Source organism: Myodes glareolus, chromosome 7 (genome assembly GCF_982192425.1).
Source record: "Myodes glareolus chromosome 7, mMyoGla1.1, whole genome shotgun sequence".
NCBI lineage: Eukaryota > Metazoa > Chordata > Mammalia > Rodentia > Cricetidae > Myodes > Myodes glareolus.
The window spans coordinates 32,466,017-32,484,013 of record NC_142032.1 but is presented as its reverse complement, the minus strand read 5'-3'; the positions used below and the strand labels follow the sequence as shown (position 1 = coordinate 32,484,013).

The 17,997-nt window shown below is 46.9% G+C and overlaps 1 long non-coding RNA gene across 1 annotated transcript; it reads right to left on the bottom strand.

Annotated features, from left to right (window-relative positions):
• Window positions 1–300: 300 nt before the first annotated feature.
• Window positions 301–16,224, bottom strand: LOC125403455 (uncharacterized). The gene is made up of 3 exons (XR_007232958.3): window positions 15,999–16,224; window positions 14,140–14,259; window positions 301–480 (listed from the first exon to the last, which is right to left on the bottom strand). It is a non-coding gene; the product is annotated as an uncharacterized LOC125403455 (long non-coding RNA).
• Between the last annotated feature and the right edge of the window lie 1,773 nt (window positions 16,225–17,997).

Genomic DNA, 17,997 nt, shown 5'->3' with positions numbered 1-17,997 from the left:
GGGACAAAAAGCGTGACTATGTCTTTTGTCAACAACCTAGTCTACACTTGTGGAAAGGCTTGTGACACCGCCCCCCCCCCCCGAAAAGCTGCATGTGTAGTCTTACTGGCTCAGTGCCTCTAACAACCGTGTTTAACCCTACAGACATATTCGTGTCCCTACAGGCTCGCACCTCTTCAGGACCATCTTCTTGATGATAAGCCTTAAAAAGATAAAATCTTGTTTTCTCCTCTCCTCTCAGTGCTAAGTTCCTTTTTCTACATTAGCAATTGATAGGCAAAAATCCACATGTTCCAAGAATAAATTCTCAGTTTCTTCTATTAAAAAAAATACTTGTTCACAGTCAGATATGGTGATACACACATTCAATACCAGCTCTCAGGAAGCAAAGGCAGGTAGATCTCTAAGGTCGAGGCCAGCCTGGTCTATAGGGGCCAGGCAGTCTACAGGACAATCAGGGTTATGCCAGGAAACATTGTCCTAAAAACAAACAAACAAAACAAAACTTAATTCACAATATAATTCAGTCGCTTGAAGGACTAAAGCATTGGCACATGCTATTGAGGGAGTGAACCTTGAAAACATAATAATGAAGACACCCAAAGCCCATTGTTTCCATTCCCATGTAGCATCCACAGAAAGAAGAAGACGTACACCATGGTTGGGTACAGAGGCAGGTGGAGAGAACAGAACTGACCGTTTAACATTTATGAATGATTACTCAGAAGTGAATAAAATGTTTTGGAACCCGACAGATGTGCCAGGCTTGAAGAATAAGGGAATGTTCTAAATAGGTTACTGTTAATACGGTTAATTTTATGTGACATAGATTTCACCTCCACAAAAAGAAGCTGGGAAATCGAGTCCTTAATGTGGTGTCTCAAGGAGCAAAGGTACCTGCCACCAAGCATGATGATCTGACTTTGTTCCCTGGTACCCTCATGGTAGGAGAGAACCAACGCCCACAAGGTAGCCTTTGTAGACAAAGTTTTCCTGTACCACAGCCACTCTCAAATAATCACTCAGAGGCTTAATACCAATTACAAATGCTCAACCAATCGCTCAGACTTATTACTAACTAGCTCTTACATTTTTTTAAAGATTTATTTATTATGTATACGACATTCTGCCTCCATATATGCCCGCATGCCAGAAGAGGGCACCAGATCTCATTACAGATGGTTGTGAGCCACCATGTGGTTGCTGGGAATTGAACTCAGGACCTCTGGAAGAGCAGTGAGTGCGCTTAACCAATGAGCCATCTCTCCAGCCCTAGCTCTTACATTTTAAATTAACCCATATTCCTTATTTATGCTCTGCCACATGGTGGTACCTTTATTAGCATGGCATGTTCATCTTCTGCTCCCTCTGCATCTGCTGGAGACTCCTCATTCCTGCCTTCTTCCTCCCAGCATTCTCCTAGTCTGACTCTCCTGCCTAACTTTATTCTGTTCAGGTATTGGCCAGTCAGCTTCTTTATTAAACCAATCACAGCAACAAATCTTCATAGTGTACAAAAGGATTATCCACAGCAGGCCTCTGGTTGTTCTTTATGTACTGTGGTACATAACTCCTTCCCCACTTCACCAAATGTGAAAAAAATTCAGAAAAATCTAGATATGGAAATATAGCTCAGTGTTAGTATATGTGCCTAGCAAGTACAAACCCCAGGATCTGATCACCGGAATCGCATAATCCTAGCACTCAGGAGGAAGAGGCAGAAGGATTAGAAATTCACCCTTAGTTTCCCAGTGAGTTCAAGGCCAGGCTTCACTACAGTAGGCCTGCTAAATAAACAAACTGTATTCCCTACACATGATTCACAAGCGGTTATGGTAAATAGAATTTTAGAAGATTTCTTAGTTCCAGAGACAGGCACCTACCTGCCCAAGTTCTTCACAGTAAGCTATGGTCAGTGTGCTACTTCTGCTACACACTGAGGCTAGCAAGTGCCTTGGACTTCACCAGCCAGTCTTCCTCTCTCCAAAAGCTCCAAGCACTGCATTAGAGTATCTGACCTCCGCTTTTTAAGGACAACAAACACATCTTCTGCAGGGATGTTGATTCTTTATATTATATTTCACTTTATGTTTATGGGTATCTTGACTGCACGTATGTCTGTGTGCTGTGGTGTGTATGTGTGTGTGTGCTTCCTGCCTTAGGAGGCTTAGGAGGCTTAGGAGGCCAGAAGACAATATTGGATCCCCTAGAAGTGGAGTTACAAACAGCCGCTGTGGTCTCCTGGTGGTGGCGCACGCCTTTAATCCCAGCACTCAGAGGCAGAGGCAAGCAGATCTCTGTGAGTTCGAGGTCAGCCTGGTCTCTACAAACAGCCGCCATGTGCATCTTGGGAAAGTGACCACTGAGTCATCTTTCCAGCCCCGGTTGATTCTTTAGGAAAAGCGAAGGCCTAGTCTAAAGGATTGTCATTTGTGTTTCATTGTGAGGCAGGATCTCTCTGTGTAGCCCAGGTTAGTCTAGAACATCATTCTGCCTCAGATACTTTCTGCATGCTGGAATTCTAGGCGAACTGGAACACATCCAGCACAGTGTATAGTTTTAGAACCATTGTCTCCCCAGATCCCAGTCACACCTTAGCTGGGTGTCAGACGAATGGCTGAGGGGCTCCTGTGAGGAGACTCGGAGACTTAAAAAAGAAAGCCCAAATGATAGAGACTTCTGTTTTTATTACCATTCTAAATCTCAGTTCTGTTGGCAAAGAATTGGTGATTTATTTAGGACATAGAACAGAGTGTTATCAGTTCCAAAGGGTACCCTACTCCCCCACCCCACCACACACACACACACACACACACACACACACACACACACACACACACTCACTACATCCAAAATTGAGTCTAGGTTCAGCTCAAGCTGGACTATAGAAGGATTTCTGGTGGTTAGATAAAAGCCAGCATCCTCAGGAACCTGTGGCAAAAGGACCATATGTCTCTCCATTGGTGTGTACCTGTGGCACCTATCAAAGTCCATGCTGGCCTCCGAGCTTCCACTCCTATTCACCCTTACTTGTTATATATCTCAAAGCCCTTCTCACCTCCTCCTCTACCCTAACCTCCCAGGCTTCTCCTGTGCATGGGCTTCCTTCTTCCCAGATCCTCACCGTCCTTGTAGCCCACATGATTCGTCCACGCCCCCACTTCCTCAGCCCTGGCCAGATCCAGTCTCTCTCTTCCACAATAAAACCTTCTCACTAATCATGGAGCGGCCATGTTGGTGGTATCTTTGCTGCGTCCTCTCTTACAAGCACGTACAAGCCATTTCCTGGTTTGGATTTTTGAGGTAAGATAACTAAACAAGGCGACTTCAAGTTTCCGGGGTTGCGGGCTGGGAAGACAGGACTGGGGTGAACTGCAACCCCAAGACCCACCGAAGTGGGCAATAGCTGGTTATTGGCCTGTGGAATGCGGGCTGACAGACTCTGAATCTTCTGTTTTCCCAATGAATGGCTGCACTCGAGATGTGTATGTGAAATTCTGGCTCTGTTAACATTGGCAACTCATTTGAAAAGAGAAGATCTCTGTACATGCCAAACATAACAGGATTACAAACTGGATCCCACCCACAGGCTGCCAGTTTGCAACCCTGCCATCTTCACCTGCAAGTCCTGAAGGGCATACTGAAGACAAAACAGTTCTCTGCAGGAGAATCCGGTTAAAGGCAGGATTCTTAGCTCTAGATTTGGGAGAAAGGGAACAGTTCTAGTACTGATCAGATAGCCATTCTCCCTTACACTCCAATGTAGGTGCGGGCATAAACTTTCTGAAGGCTGCCTTCCCTTAATGCCTAGGACCACGCTGGTTATTTTACACTAAGTGTGAGTGAGTGTGATAAGCCTGACATTTGTGCCAGTGTGCAGAGCTCTAGGCTTCTAGCAGGAACAAATACTGTAGGACAATTTCTTTCCTCACCTATCTAGTTATCCATACACTGGGGCGCTTTGTGAGGGATAGTGTTTGCACACACACACACACACACACACACACACACACACACACACACACACACCCCTGTAGACGTTAGGCCAGACCTGGGACAAGTTGATGTGTTTATTCTTCTCCTGGGTCTCTGGGGAGGAAGGAAATGAATACTAAAGTGCAAAGGCCTAGAATAAAGTGGGTGTGCGTGATGGGGCAGTAAAGAAACCACCAAGATGGCTGTTCCATGATTAGGGGCAAGAACTTTATTGTATGGAGGGAGAGAGGTGGGGGGGGCAGAGAGGAGAGAACATCCAGAGGAATCTGGAAGACTCCAGAGCAGAGAAAAAAGGAAGCTGAATGGGCATGGCCCAAGCTAACCCTTGGGAAGAGTGAGAAGTAGGAGAATAGCAGAGAACAAGAGGAAAGAGAACAGGAGAGAGAACAGAGTAGCGAAGCAAAGGGGAAACCTTGTTGTTATAATGGGCGGCTCTGGACAGTGTGGGGGAGGGTAGCTTAGGTAGAAGGAGTGGGGAAGCCAAGATGGGCCAGTGGTGGGTCTTTGAAATGTATAAGAAGTACGTGTGAATAGATCTGAGGGAACCTGGAAGTCAGCATGGGCTTTGATCAACAGTCACAGGCACCTGTCAGTGGAGAGCCTTATCCTTCTGCCACAGGTAAGGGAAATGGCTCTGTTTGGCGGACGGGAACCCATTTCACAAGCTCCTGAGGACTGCTGGCGTTTACCTAACTGCCAGAAATCCTCCTCTAGTCCAGTTCGAGGAGGGTCAAGAAGGTCTTTTCTGGGCATATGTATTTCCTGAGATCTAGCAGGCAGCTGGGGACGCTAAAGAGCCTCTCTACCAGGGGCTAATCCTGCAGCCATGGACTTTAATCTGAAGGGTAAACTGTAAACCATCACTGAGAGACTAACCGTAATAAAAGCAGCGTATCTGCTCCCGCATCGAGGAGACACGCTATCAAGTCAGCTGCCCCATCTTAGAAAACACTAATAGTCCCGAAGCTCCCCTCGGACAGTGTTCAGTGGGTCAGTTGGCCCCAGGCTTCCCAGCACCAGATACAGTCTTTCTGAGAAACGTGCACTGTCCACCTGAGACCTGTTGAGAGGTCTCGGAATCTGCACAGAAACACGCCGCTGGAAGAGACTTGGGCATACCTACAGCCAGCAGCCCTTTCCGCCTTTTTGTTCATTTGCAGGTGTATTTTTCAACTTTACCTGCCTTCCAAGAAGCCATAACGCATACGTAAATATATTTCCAGTGTCAACCCAACTCTTGTGGAGATAGCATCTGCTACAAAGATAACCGGCTGGCCAACCATTAATTAGGGCTGGTTTGCACATACCAACCAGGGTTCTGATTTTCCCCAGAGTCCAAGAGGTGTCCTGGTCCTGTTGATGTCTTCAACGGGCTTCCTGCCTGCAGGAACAAGGGATGTCCTCCTTGCTGCTGTCCCTCCCTCGAGACAGTGCAGGGCCTTGGGCATTTAGACCTGACCCGTAGCCTGTAGCTTGGCATTTCTGTTCTCGTCAAGCAATGTTTAGAGTTCTTTAGTTTTTGTGACCTCAAAACTATCTTTCAAAATCATTATTTTCATACTTTTCATGTCCCTGACCTATAATTGGCCCTAAGAGAATCCAGCAATTACCTGTGCTCTTCAAAGGAATTTTCTTTTAAGCTTGAGGGTTAAGGAGGAAGATAGAAGCATGCAAAAAAAAAAAGAGAGAGAGAGAGAGAAAGAGAGAGAGAGAGAGAGAGAGAGAATATCTTATTTCAGTCTTTTCTGTCTTCTTTCTCACACAACTAACCCTTGATGGATCAATTGACCGGTTGGTCTCTTCAGGGCTGTGGACTCCTCTCGACTCCCTTCAGCTCTCCCCCTCTTGGCTAAGACAGTGTCCTCTGGTTTCTAGTGGGGTCCTGTTATTTCTGCCACAGGTCCTCTACATGGAGGGAAGGAAAATTTGGCCTGGGTTCCCTTTGGTTTCCCCTTAGAGCACACAATGGGGTCTGTTCTGATTTCTTTGAAAAGGAAATGTATTTTTAAAAGATTTGCTTATTTACCTTGTGCGCACGATTGGTGGTGGTTGCACATGGGCCACAACGCAGCTGTGGTGGTTGTTCTGCCCAAATCCGCGAAGTCCCTGTACAAGCCAACAAGGAGACCGAGTCCCGTACGTAAAAGCAAAGAGCCTTTATTTTAATCAAGTTTGCAAACTCGGTCTCCCCGCATGTCCACCACATTGGAATAACCGGAGAGCCCAGAGCTCAATTAGAATTGGGTTTTTATACTAGTAAAGGTGGGGGTGAGGGGTTTCTGAGGTTCAGAATCCCTGATTGGCTGACATTTGTCTAGGGGTGTCCTGGTGGGTGTGTGCTGGCAGGTGCTCCTATCTACAGCGGTTGGAATGCTAGGCATTTCTTTTGAGTGGTCTGTTCTGGGTGGTGGTAGGTAATCTCAGTTTGTGGTTCTTTTTGCAACCAGGTATTGCCTCAGGACAAACTACTGAAGACTCAGGCCTCTACTAAATTTATCGATGGTCGATGGTCGAGTTTTACTCTGGAAGGTGATAATGGTTGGAAGTAAAGAACCTCCTTTGGGTGACCTGCCCATACTTAGCTTATCATGGCTGGTCCCCACAGCGGTCAAGGAACAACTTGGGGGAGCTGATTCTCTCCTTCGACTGTCAAGCTTGGCAGCAAGAGCTTTTACCCACCAAGTCATGGTATCTCACTAGGCCTGAGTAGTTCTTCTAAAGCCATAGGTCTGCTGGTACATAGGGGGAGGTTCCAGAAGGAGGAAGGGAATTAGTTGAATTCGGGGGCTCGGGCCCTCACACTGTTTGTGCGGGGAAAGCCAGAAGGAGCCATGCTGAACTATGAAGCCGGCCTGAACAGGCAAATATAGTCAGGCTGTGTCTCTTGATCCTGGTGGACACAGAACTCCTGTGAGGCTGAAAGTGGGTAAGAAAGATGCAGAAGATGATGTCTGTCTGTCTGTCTGTCTCTCTCCCTCTCAGATGGAATCTCATGACATAGCCCAGGCTATCCAGAAACTCACAAAATAGCCCAGTTTGGCCTCACACTCTCAATCCCGCCCTCCTTTGCGTCCCTAGTGACATTTATACCTCTACTTTGCCATAGTTTTGAGAAACAAGGTACCGGAGTAGAACGGTTGACAGGTGAGACAAGGGACCAAAAAACAGAAAAGGCATCTTTATCCATGTTATTCCATTGGGACACTTTAAGAACTAACTACGCCCATCCCAGCCACTTTTGGACCCTCCCCCCCTCCCCCCCCCCCCCCCCCCCCCCGCCGCCACTTTTTGTCTTTTACAAGACAAACCTAGCTGGAAGATACTATTAAAGTATACTATTAAAGATACTATTAAAAGTCATGTGGCTCTAACATCTAACTTAAATTGCCAAGCTTCATTCATTCATTCATTATTACTCTAGAACACTTGGCCAACCGTTTACAGAAGGATAAGATTTTACTTGAGTTACTGATTAAAAAATGACAGAGAACTTACTTGGTTGGCACCCAGAGCTACTCTTTGGTCCTCCCTGGTCGCTGAAGGTTGCATTTGACCTTTGTTGTTTAATAGAGCCTGGCAGGCTTTTGAAGACCCTGTGGACCATTAAGGCTAGGTTGACTGTCTCACAGCAAAACAGAACTCGTCAGTAACATGGATCTGGGCTTAAATCTTCTCAGGATTCGCCTGAGAATTAGCTGACGTCTGTATGGAGCGGTGTCCTAAGGCTCCCAAGGTACTTTCAAATACAACCTTTAGTCATGGTGTATTGGTTCCCCTGTGTAACAGTGCAGAATCCACACCCCACCCCACCCACACCGTGGGTAAGAACCTCAAGGAATTGCATTTCCCAGGGACTGGGCGAGCCCCTACTCCTGTGGGTGTGGAGGGAGGAACTGTATCTATGCTGCTAGCCTTCAATGTCATCCTTTGCTTCAGTGGCAATCACTGCACTTGTTTGTGTTGATGGAAATTCTTCTGTTTTGGGAGGTCTCACGTTTCACCTCTGCTCCTCTTGGGTAGAATACTGGTTCTTCCTGTTTGGCATGGTGCTGGAGGCTTTTTATGTGGGGGAACTCCAACCAGACGCAAGACAGAATGCAAGGGCACAGTCCTCTTGAAGCAGGGCCCACCTGTCAGGGCTTCCCTCCAGAGTCGGGTCCCTGTCGCCCCCCCTCCCGCCCCCACCCCTATCCTGGTCCTGTTTGTGTCCCATCCCCTGTCCCCACCCCACCCCCGCCCCGGCACTCACTCTGTAGGAATCCATCTAGCAGTTCTCAGCCCCAAAGAAGCCCAGAAACTCAAGGGACAGACAGAAGGGACTCTGGAAGGTGGACTCAGCTCTCACATCTAAGACGCACTGGTTTTGTTTTTTTGTCTTAGACTTGTGTAGACAGGAGGTGCTGGGACCCAGGCCAGGGCTTTGCAGGCCCTAAATGAGAACTCTTCCCAAGAGCTACGCCAGCCTGTTTTACCTGCTCTTAGAACTGGAACGATTCATAAAAAGCCTTCATTAAAACAGTCGTCTGAACTGTTACTATCTTCGAAGACCACAGATTTACAGCGCGTCTGACATTTCCTGATAATCAGGATTTTAAAGAAGCTGAGCTACCCTAAGTATGAGCGACGGGCGCAATGACGCTGGGATGCGGCTGACTGGGCACAGAACTTAGGTTGACTTTATTTTAACTAAAGCTCACCTACCTGGACAGTGTGGAGTCAGGGAGTCCGCCCTGGCTACCTCCCATCTGGTAGTAGGTATCCTGGGATGACAGATGTGCACCACAGTGTCTGGTTTTCACAGGAGCTCTGGGGATCTGAACTCAGGTCCTCACACTTGTACGGCAAGTAGTTTCCCCAGGAGCTTTCTCCCCAGTCCATGACCTCAGGAATTTTTAATAACCTTTAGTTATAGCCAGCTTCATCATGCCATCTTTCAGTCTTAACTGCCACAAGCCTTCTTGAGACAGTCCCCTGGTGTTGACCTTATCTCTATTTCCATTCTGGAGCAATCTTTCCTTGTAGAACAGAACTCTATTTTGCCATATTTTTTTGCCATTTTTTTAAACTAGAAATGTGTTTCTGCACGTCCAACTTTTTTTTCACACTTGCTGCTTCCTTTCTCGCTTATTTTCCTTTATATAAATCCCTGGCATCATTTGGGTTTTTCTTGTAATGTCTTAAAAACAAGCAAACACCCTCCCTACAAAATAAACACAGCTGACCACTTCTTGTCTTTTACAAGACAAACCTAGCTGGATACTATTAAAGATACTATTAAAAGTCATGTGGCTCCAACATCTAACTTAAATTGCCAAGCTTCATTCATTCATTCACTATTACTCTAGAACACTTGGCCAACCGTTTACAGAAGCAAACAAAACTTGAACTCCCGGGCTAATCTAACTTTCCGTTTTTAAGGCAGCAGTTACGATGGATGTATTCTCTCCACCCAGATGAATGTGTAGGGACTGAATGGGAGTTAGCCATCTCTTAGAGAAGCACTCGGTGCTCAAGGAGAATGCATCCGTCCACTGAGCCTCATCATAACGCCAGTGAATGATTGGGCCACCCCCCAGCCTTCACTCTGCAGCCTGGAAACCACGTGTAATGTGACTTGCCTGACGCCAGAATTGCCTTGGCTGGCAGAAACCAAGTTTCACACAGTCATTCATCTCACTTGGTTGGAACACAGCAAACGTACACTTGCTTCTCTTAGGTGGGCTATGAATTTCCTTCCCATGGTTCTGAAGTGATGCGCGGGAAACCCCAAAAGGAAAACCACATCGTGGTCATGATGTAAGGGATGCAAGTGACCACAAGGGCATCTTTAAGCTCTCCTCAGGATCCAGTGGCTCATCACACCAAATGAGTGCCTCAGAAGCAAAAGAATGCACCATTTGAGGTCTGGTAATACCACTTTAATCCAGTATTGACTAATTTAATCCAATGCATTGGCCTTATCCCATGGCAATATGGACAACCAGGAAATATTACATGAGCATAAATCACTCCTGCCCCCTTTAGGAAAGGACAAGTTAGCATGGGTAGCAAGAGCCAGAGAACCGAGGCTTATAGTTTCTAAACTAGGAAAGCGAGGGAGACCCGAAAGGCCGTGCAGAAGTGCACTCCATGACGGGAGCTCTGAGTACAAAGGAACAGGGAACAGCGTGGTCTCAACTCAAGGAACAGAAATTTGTGGTTTGCCACATGAAGACAAACCAGGAAAAAAAAAAACGGATGCCACCAGGATCTATCCCACCCCCTGCTCCCAGGTCTCTGTGAAGTAACTTTGGCTCCCTGGGCCTTGGGGTCTCTGTCAAAATAATCCAGATGAGACACAGAGTGTACTGTAGAAGAGAGATGGAAGGGATCACAGAATGAAGTGGGCATGCTCAAGGACGAGAATGGACAGCCTTGACATTGTCTCTAAAGTCTCTGGAGCAAGCAGCTTTACCCCGAGGGTCTCTGAGCCACACGAGCCATTGCCAGGCCAGCTTAGGTAGACTTATGCAAGAAGCCTATAGGATATCTCTGTTGTGTATCAGAAAGCCTCCGGTTCTGTAATACTCTTATAAAAGGCTTAGCTTCCTAGTGCTAGTGCTGGCCAGGTTTAGGGAGCTACTTCTGGGTATGAGTTCAAGATTGCACATGTCCTCTTGTGGTCAAAGGTAGGAGTCAAGTCCTCAGACCAGTAATTAGCCATACAGCACCAGCCTTTAAGTTTTACACCTGCTGATTATGAGGGAGGGGTCCACTTCCTGCCGAGGTCTAACTAACTACCTAAGACCTTGGTGTGGAGATTATATTGGAGCCCCCAGAGTAGGGTACCTGAGAGTTTTTAGTAGAGAAGCAAGAGGCAGGAGAGTGAGGGGTGGAAGCAGAGGCTAGGTGACTTGGGACACAGCCAGTCAGCTATGGGGGCCAGAGACAGCCAGTTATGGGGATCCCAGTCAGGTAGTTATGGGGGATACAGTCAGCCAGTTATGGGGGACACAGTCAGTTATGGGGGTGCCCTGAGCCCTGTGACACATACACATTTGCATCTTAAGTCCTCAAGGTTGTGGTCATTTTAGTCATTGCAGGAGACCCATACACTGTGATATAAGGAATCGTAGAAAGAAAGGCTCGTCGGTGGTTTTTGTCAGTGATGCATTTATTGCTGTTCCTGTTTACGATTTCCATGTGGATACGGGGAATTGTAAGCTCTTTTGTTTTTATGTTTAGAGCTGAACTCTTAACCACGGAGCTAAATGACCTTTTTCTGCCTCCACCCGACCCCCCAAATGCCTGTTAGGATTTGGAAGTTGTTGGTAGCTGAGTTCTACCAGACAGTTTGTGATCAGACACTCCGAGCCTGTGAGAGAGTGAACGGACATCAGAGATAACCATCTGACCCTGTTTCATAGACTAAAAGCAGGGCCTGGGGAGAGGAACTGATTCAGCCAAGGAACTGATTCAGCCAAGGAACACACTGAGTTCCAGGTCAGCAATCATGCCAAGTCCCCGCTCAGCCCGTGACCCAGTCCTTACTCTGTCCACATCGCCTATCTCAATAAGGTTTTGTGTGCACTAACCACAGACATTTCACATAAACAAGGTCATGGCTTGGTTGCTCTTTGCAAGGTGATATTTCCAGCTAACTACGGTGCACATGTCTGTAATTCTAGCACTTGGGAGGTAGAAGCAGGAGGATCAAAAGTTCAAGGTCATCCTCAGCCATGAGTTTGAGGTCAGCCTGAGCTCAGGCCCTGTCTTTTTTTTTAATATCTATTACTAAGCGATACCCAGGTTTCAATAGACTACTGTTCTTAGTTAATAAAACCCATGCTTTGGGATGGAGGAGGGGCATACAAGCTCCCACCCCTCGCTGAGGAGCTCTTGGCAATTGATGGCTGCCAGGAGGGCAGTATGATTGAAATACATTGTATGCATAAATGAAGTTCTCAAAGAATAATTAAATATCATATTAAAAATTACTCCCATGGTGTTACAACAGGTTTACTTGAGAACCACATGTGTTATAAAAGATAGGTTTATCTGCTGACTTTTGACACCTTGGGTTGCTAAAAAAGTTTTTATGCTAGTAAACATTAGTTTAAATATCTTCTAGCCAAATCATGTGTAAACCCACCCACATTCTGACACACGATAGCAGAAAACAGGCCAAAGAATGTCCCGTACGCTATGATCAAATGCATCTTTGTGCTTAGCAAGACAAGGAAGAAAATGAACCCAGGATTTCAGGATATTAATGAGGACTCATGGGTTTCAATCCTGCCCCTCACACCTTAGTAAAACTTCATGCTTAGTGGCCACGAATGTACTTAATCCTTTTCAGTCTGCTTTCCCAAATGAGTCATTTCCGGTCTACAATGTGTCCTATTGATCTACGAGCTGGAAATGCAACAATGAATGGGATCCAGCCCCTGACCTGTGGAGTTTTTCTCTATTTGGGACGTGATTGAAAATCCATGAGTCGTCTTGAGACGGATGTTCGTACAGTTAATCGTTCCTCTAACCATTTCGCCAATGAAGAAAGCAAACCACAGTGCTCAAGAGCCTGGATCAGGCTGCCAGGGGCAGGGCAGATTGGAATCCAGATCTTCCCTCTGTAAACTCAGTGGATCATCGTCTGTGAATCCTCCACGTGGAAAGGCCCTGGAGCTCTCATTTGTAATACAGAATCCCTAAGCCCGAGATGCTGGGCGGGAAGAGTGTGCTGTGACCCTGTGACTGATCCAAGGTCAAAGGTGATCGTCCCCGGGACCCAGTTTTCAGCACTTTTCTATTCCCACTGTACTTAAGACTAACCGGAGCCCCGTACTAAAGGTCTATGATCTGTTAATCTGAGTGGCGCCTAGGTAATCATAATTTTGTAATGTCTCTCAAGTTATCTAAAGGGCCATTATAATTGGAAACGCTCTTGTGATCGGTGCTTTAGAAAACAGGTCCTACAGCTCAGAGCAGGGTGATCTCAACACTGTGTCTGTGCCCTTGCTGTTTAGAGTTTGGGATCCTGAAAATCCCAGAGCTAAGGAACATCAAATCCATCCCCACACTGGTGAGGAGGAAGTACCAAAGCCGGAGTGGGGAGACCTTAGCTAAGTTTTCCCCTCTTGCAGGTCTCCCAGGACATGTGTCAGACATGTCAAGCAAAGTCTCTGGGGTGTTTCTAATTTGTGCACAGAATGAATCTTATAATTGGTTTGTTCCCTTCCTTGTTCCATCTGCTCCAAAGCTCCGAGCTTGATGACAGTAACTACATGGCACTTTAGGAACTGTGTTTTGATGATCTTACCACCAACTCATCTTTCCTCGACCATTCACCTTCTGCATCTCTATTAGCCTGCTTTTTTCCCAACCAAATGTTTATCAATCTCTTCTATTCTTTTATAAATCAATAAATTACATTATCTGAAGACATATCAATACATTTCCTCCCTCTCAAGCCAGAGAATGAAAAAGGAAAAAAAAAAAAAAAAACCAGAAACGACACCAGCAATCGCAGCAGTAGGGAGGCTGCTCTTCAGGAGGACCCTGAGTTCAAGGACAGGTTGGAGAGAGGCCCTATCTCACACAAGCAAAAGTTAGAAGAAGATGAAGATGAGGAGGGGAACAAGGAAGAGAGGGAAGCGAGACTGAGAAGAAGTAGACGTCCAGAGACAGTCCACGAAAGCAGAAGGCTCCCATCGCGACTAGTCATTTCGCACACATTTAAAGGACCCTCTATAGCCAAGGCCTGGCTGTGGACTGAGTTACTAGCATCCGGGAGGAAAAGGTGACAAATTCAACCCAGTTCTGACTACACAGCAAGTTTGAGGCCATTCCCACCCCAATCAAACAAAACAGAGCTTCTTCAGGAACAGGAGTTGTCTTTAACAACAGAGCAGAGTTGCTGACTAACTTAGGAAATAGAAACCTCCCCTAATTTGTTAATGAGCTACTCTAGGGCAAGTTGTTAATATTGCTTTGTGACCAATTTTAGATCAAATGTTGCTACTTCATCTCACTTTTCTTTCTTTTCTTTGTTTTTGTTTTTTTGTTTGTTTGTTTTGAGACAGGGTTTCTCTGGGAATATCTTTGGCCGTCCTGGAACTAGCTCTGTAGACCAGGCTGGCCTCCAGCTCACAGAGATTCACTTACCCCTGCTTCCCAGGTGCTGGGATTAAAGGACATTAAGTTTATAAGCCTTCCTTTGGATGTGTTTCCAGCATGGGTAAGCGGCAGGTTTCCATATGCTCCAACACTGTAGTCAGGGAGAATCTAGTCAAAGAAGAGTGTTTGCAATTAATAGCTTGCAAATCTCAGGGCTTTGTTTTTCATCGTTTTGTTTTTAGAGATCTTCATGGAGGGTGCAGCCAACAGGTGTGTGGAGGTTGGACAAGCGACAGCAGACAACAGCCAAGTCAGTTCTCTCCACCTTGCGCTGGCTCCAGGGATAGAACCCATGCTTGCTGGGGCAGGCACCTTTACAGTTCCACCTCACTGGCCGCCGTCTGTTGTTTTAACCTTGTATTATGTGTGCCTCGTTAAGCTAATCTCAAATCTGCTCTTTGAAACAAGAAAGCTAAGAAAGGCTTTGGACGAGCAACAGAGGAATTGCGTTCACCACCCTGAGGCGGAGTTTTGTAACCCAAAGAGAAATCCCTCGTTCAGAGCGTAGAAAAAGGGAAACTCTTCTTAATTTAGTGATTTAGTGGCCCGGGGGAGGAGGGGCGCTATTAAGCTGACAAAAGTTCTATGACAGGAGAGAAGGCCCCCCCTTTATCCGTATTAATGTTTTTATCCACAAGGGGTTTCCCGGAAATGTGAAGGCTGGGACATTGTAGGACAGAGGCGAGAAACACACGGGGAAAGAACTGTTTGAGGCTGTTTGTGCAAACGAATCCAAAGACCAGCTCTCCAGCTCTGGGCCTTGGGCAATCATCGGGCTCAGGAGGCGCAGGGACATTTATAACCTGCTTTAGGAGAAGGGAAGAAGACAGAGCGCGTTCCCAGGGTTTGCTCTTTCCTTAAGTGCTTCCATCTCAGAATTATCAGTGTGTCCACACAAAATGTCATTACCCTAGATTCTCCAGGAAGGGGTTTTCACCTGGAAAGTTTATGTAAACAGATCCCAAGGCCTTGTCCCTCAAGAGTTGGCAGGTGTTGAATGCCCAGCGATGTGTACTCCTAATAAACCCCCAAGGGGTGGCTCTGATGTGGGTCAGGGGGCTACATTCAGCAGCACTGTCCCCAGGCTAGGACAGAGAGCCGGGACGGGGAGCAGACGGCTTCTGTGGGTGACGAGTCTCTGGAGATGGACTGGAAAAGACAGCCTATGCCTGTGAAATACACACTAGAAAGAAAATGTCTTATCTTTTCCATATGCTGTCAGCATTAGCCAGGATTCTGGCTGGAAAGACATGAAAGCCACTATTTACAAAGGGGTGGGCAGAGATGATGGTGAAGCATGAAGCAGCCAAGGCTAGCCACAGTGGGAATCTATCGCCACCCCTCTGCCGACGGGGACAAAGACAGAGTGTGACTTTAGACAGAAGCATTGCCGAGCATATACAAGGCCTATTCTGGTTTGTATTGCAGCATGACATGACAGATGGACAGACAGACAGACAGACGAGAATAATAGTTATATTTCCATGAAACTGTGCCAGTAAGAGCATCTTTTGGGAGGGATAGAGTGAGCAAGCATATGTCAACGCAGGTGCACCCAACCTTTTTTAAATTTTTTTTTTTATTGATTCTCTGTGGGCTTACATCATGCATCTGGCTCTCATTCATCTCCCCGCCCCTTCATATCTGCCCTCTGCCCTTGCAGCCTTCCCCCAAAATAAAATTTAAAAGAAAATCCAAAGAACAAAAGCAACCAACTAATATATCCCCCATCAAAGAAAGAAAGAAAATAAAAAGGAAAAGAAAAGAAAAGAAAAGAGTCTCAGCACGGAAGCTGTAGTGTGACACAGTGAGTCACACAGTAAACCCTTGAGTCCGTACGTCCTTACTTGCAAGTGTTCACTGCAATGAGTCTTTGGTCTGATTCAAGGCCTCTGTCTTCTGCTGCACCCTTGATACAGGGCCCTCATGGGAACTCCTTGTGGATATCCTGTTATTGCCTTGTGTCGTGGAGATCCTGCAGCTCTGGATCTGCAGGTCCAGCCCCTGCATATGCTCCAGCAGTTCATAGACAAGGTGGATGTTGGGGTGGGCTAACTCATAGCCCTGGTTCTGGGCCCGGGTATGGTGTGGGAAGTCCTTTGCTATCTGTGTTGCTTGTATTGGTTAATGAATAAGAGAAACTGCTTTGAGTTTATAGCAGGTCAGAACAGAGCTAGGTGGGGAAAACTAAACTGAATGCTGAGAGAAAGACGGCAGAGCCAGGAGACACCATGTAGCCCCACTGGAGACAGACACTGGGGATGGAACTTCACCTGGTAAGCCACAGCCATGTGGTGATACACAGATGATTAATAGAGATGGACTAGTTTAGGACATAAGACCTAGCCAATAAGAAGCTAGAGCCAATAGGCCAAGCAGTGATTTAATTAATACAGTTTCTGTGTGGCTATTTCAGGTCAGAGCATCCGGGAACAAACAGGCAGCCTCCAACAACATGGGTGGTAGCTGGATTGGCCAACCTGCCAGCTTTTCCTCATTGACACGACCAGGACAAGGTCTCCAGCCCTGCCCTGGCCAGCTCACCCCCTGTAGCAAGGAACAGGGCCAGTTCAGCTCTCCTGCACTTGGGACTGGCTTACCCGCACACACACACTGGGGCAGCTCTGCTGCCTGCTGCAGGTGACAAGGGCTGAGGTGTGGGAGGCATCTTTCCCTCATTCATGCCACTACATGGCAGATGGGGGGAGTCAGCCCTCCTGCTCTGCACCCCCAAGAGGATCAGCCCTATTGTGTTACCTAGGTGAGGTGCAGAGCCCATTCCCTGGAGTGCTGCAGCTGATGAGGGGCAAGGCCTGCTCTCCCACTTCCATGGCCTCAGGACCAGCTCTCCCACCCACTACAAGTGGTGAGGGGTGGCGGATGGGGAGGGCAGCTCTCTCTTGCTCACTCCACCATACGGCAGATGAGGAGTGATGTCCAACCTTTGGCCATTGTGACATGATGCTGTCATCTCTGTAGTTCACACTGAAGAACTTTGCAATTGAGCTATTTTTTAAAAAATCACATAGGGGCTGGCTAGATGACTCAGTGGATAAAGAAATACCCAGTCTGACAACCTTGGTTGGATCCCCAGACCCCCCATGTTGGAAGGAGAGAACTGACTTGTACAAGTTGCACTCTAACATGTGCAAGGGCACATACATGCCCTCCCTTTACAAATAAATGTTTTTAAAACTTGCCAAGCAAAGAAAACCTCATAATATTCTGAATAAGTTACAACTTCAGTTGTAAGTGTAGGCTGCCTCCGTGGAAATCCTGGGATGTGTGGACCTGCTGGGAGCCTGACTGGGGATTAAATGCAGTCAATATTCACTACTCAAAGAAGTTACAAAGTCATTGCAGGCACTGAGTTACCCAACAGTGGGCCATTGTTTCTAAAGCAAATTCAGGGTTATGGGTCTCTGATGTCAGCATGATCCCAGCATGGAAACTGCGCAAACTAAGGTTGGTGAGAATGTCCTGTAGGCAGAAGGTTGTGGCACAAAGGGCTCTGAGTCAGTGCCCAGAGCCCCATTTGGGGCAAGTAGGGATGGTGAGGGACTAAGCCAACGCATGAGGGTGATTATATTTCAGGTCCCAGTCTGAAAGGTGTCACAGAGAGGGTGAGCACTATTGGGGTTCACCCAATAAGAGCACGTGGAGCCGGCACTAACAAGGACTCTCAGGACTTGCAGAGAAGAACCAGTCAGGATATTCTAGAGCTGTTGGCGTCCAGGTTACTTCTCTAGGAAAGGGAAGACTGCTCTCATCCTGCTCGAACCTCAGCATAGGGCACACAGAGCTAGCACACACTTCCAGTGTTCCTTCTGTGAGCCCACACCCACC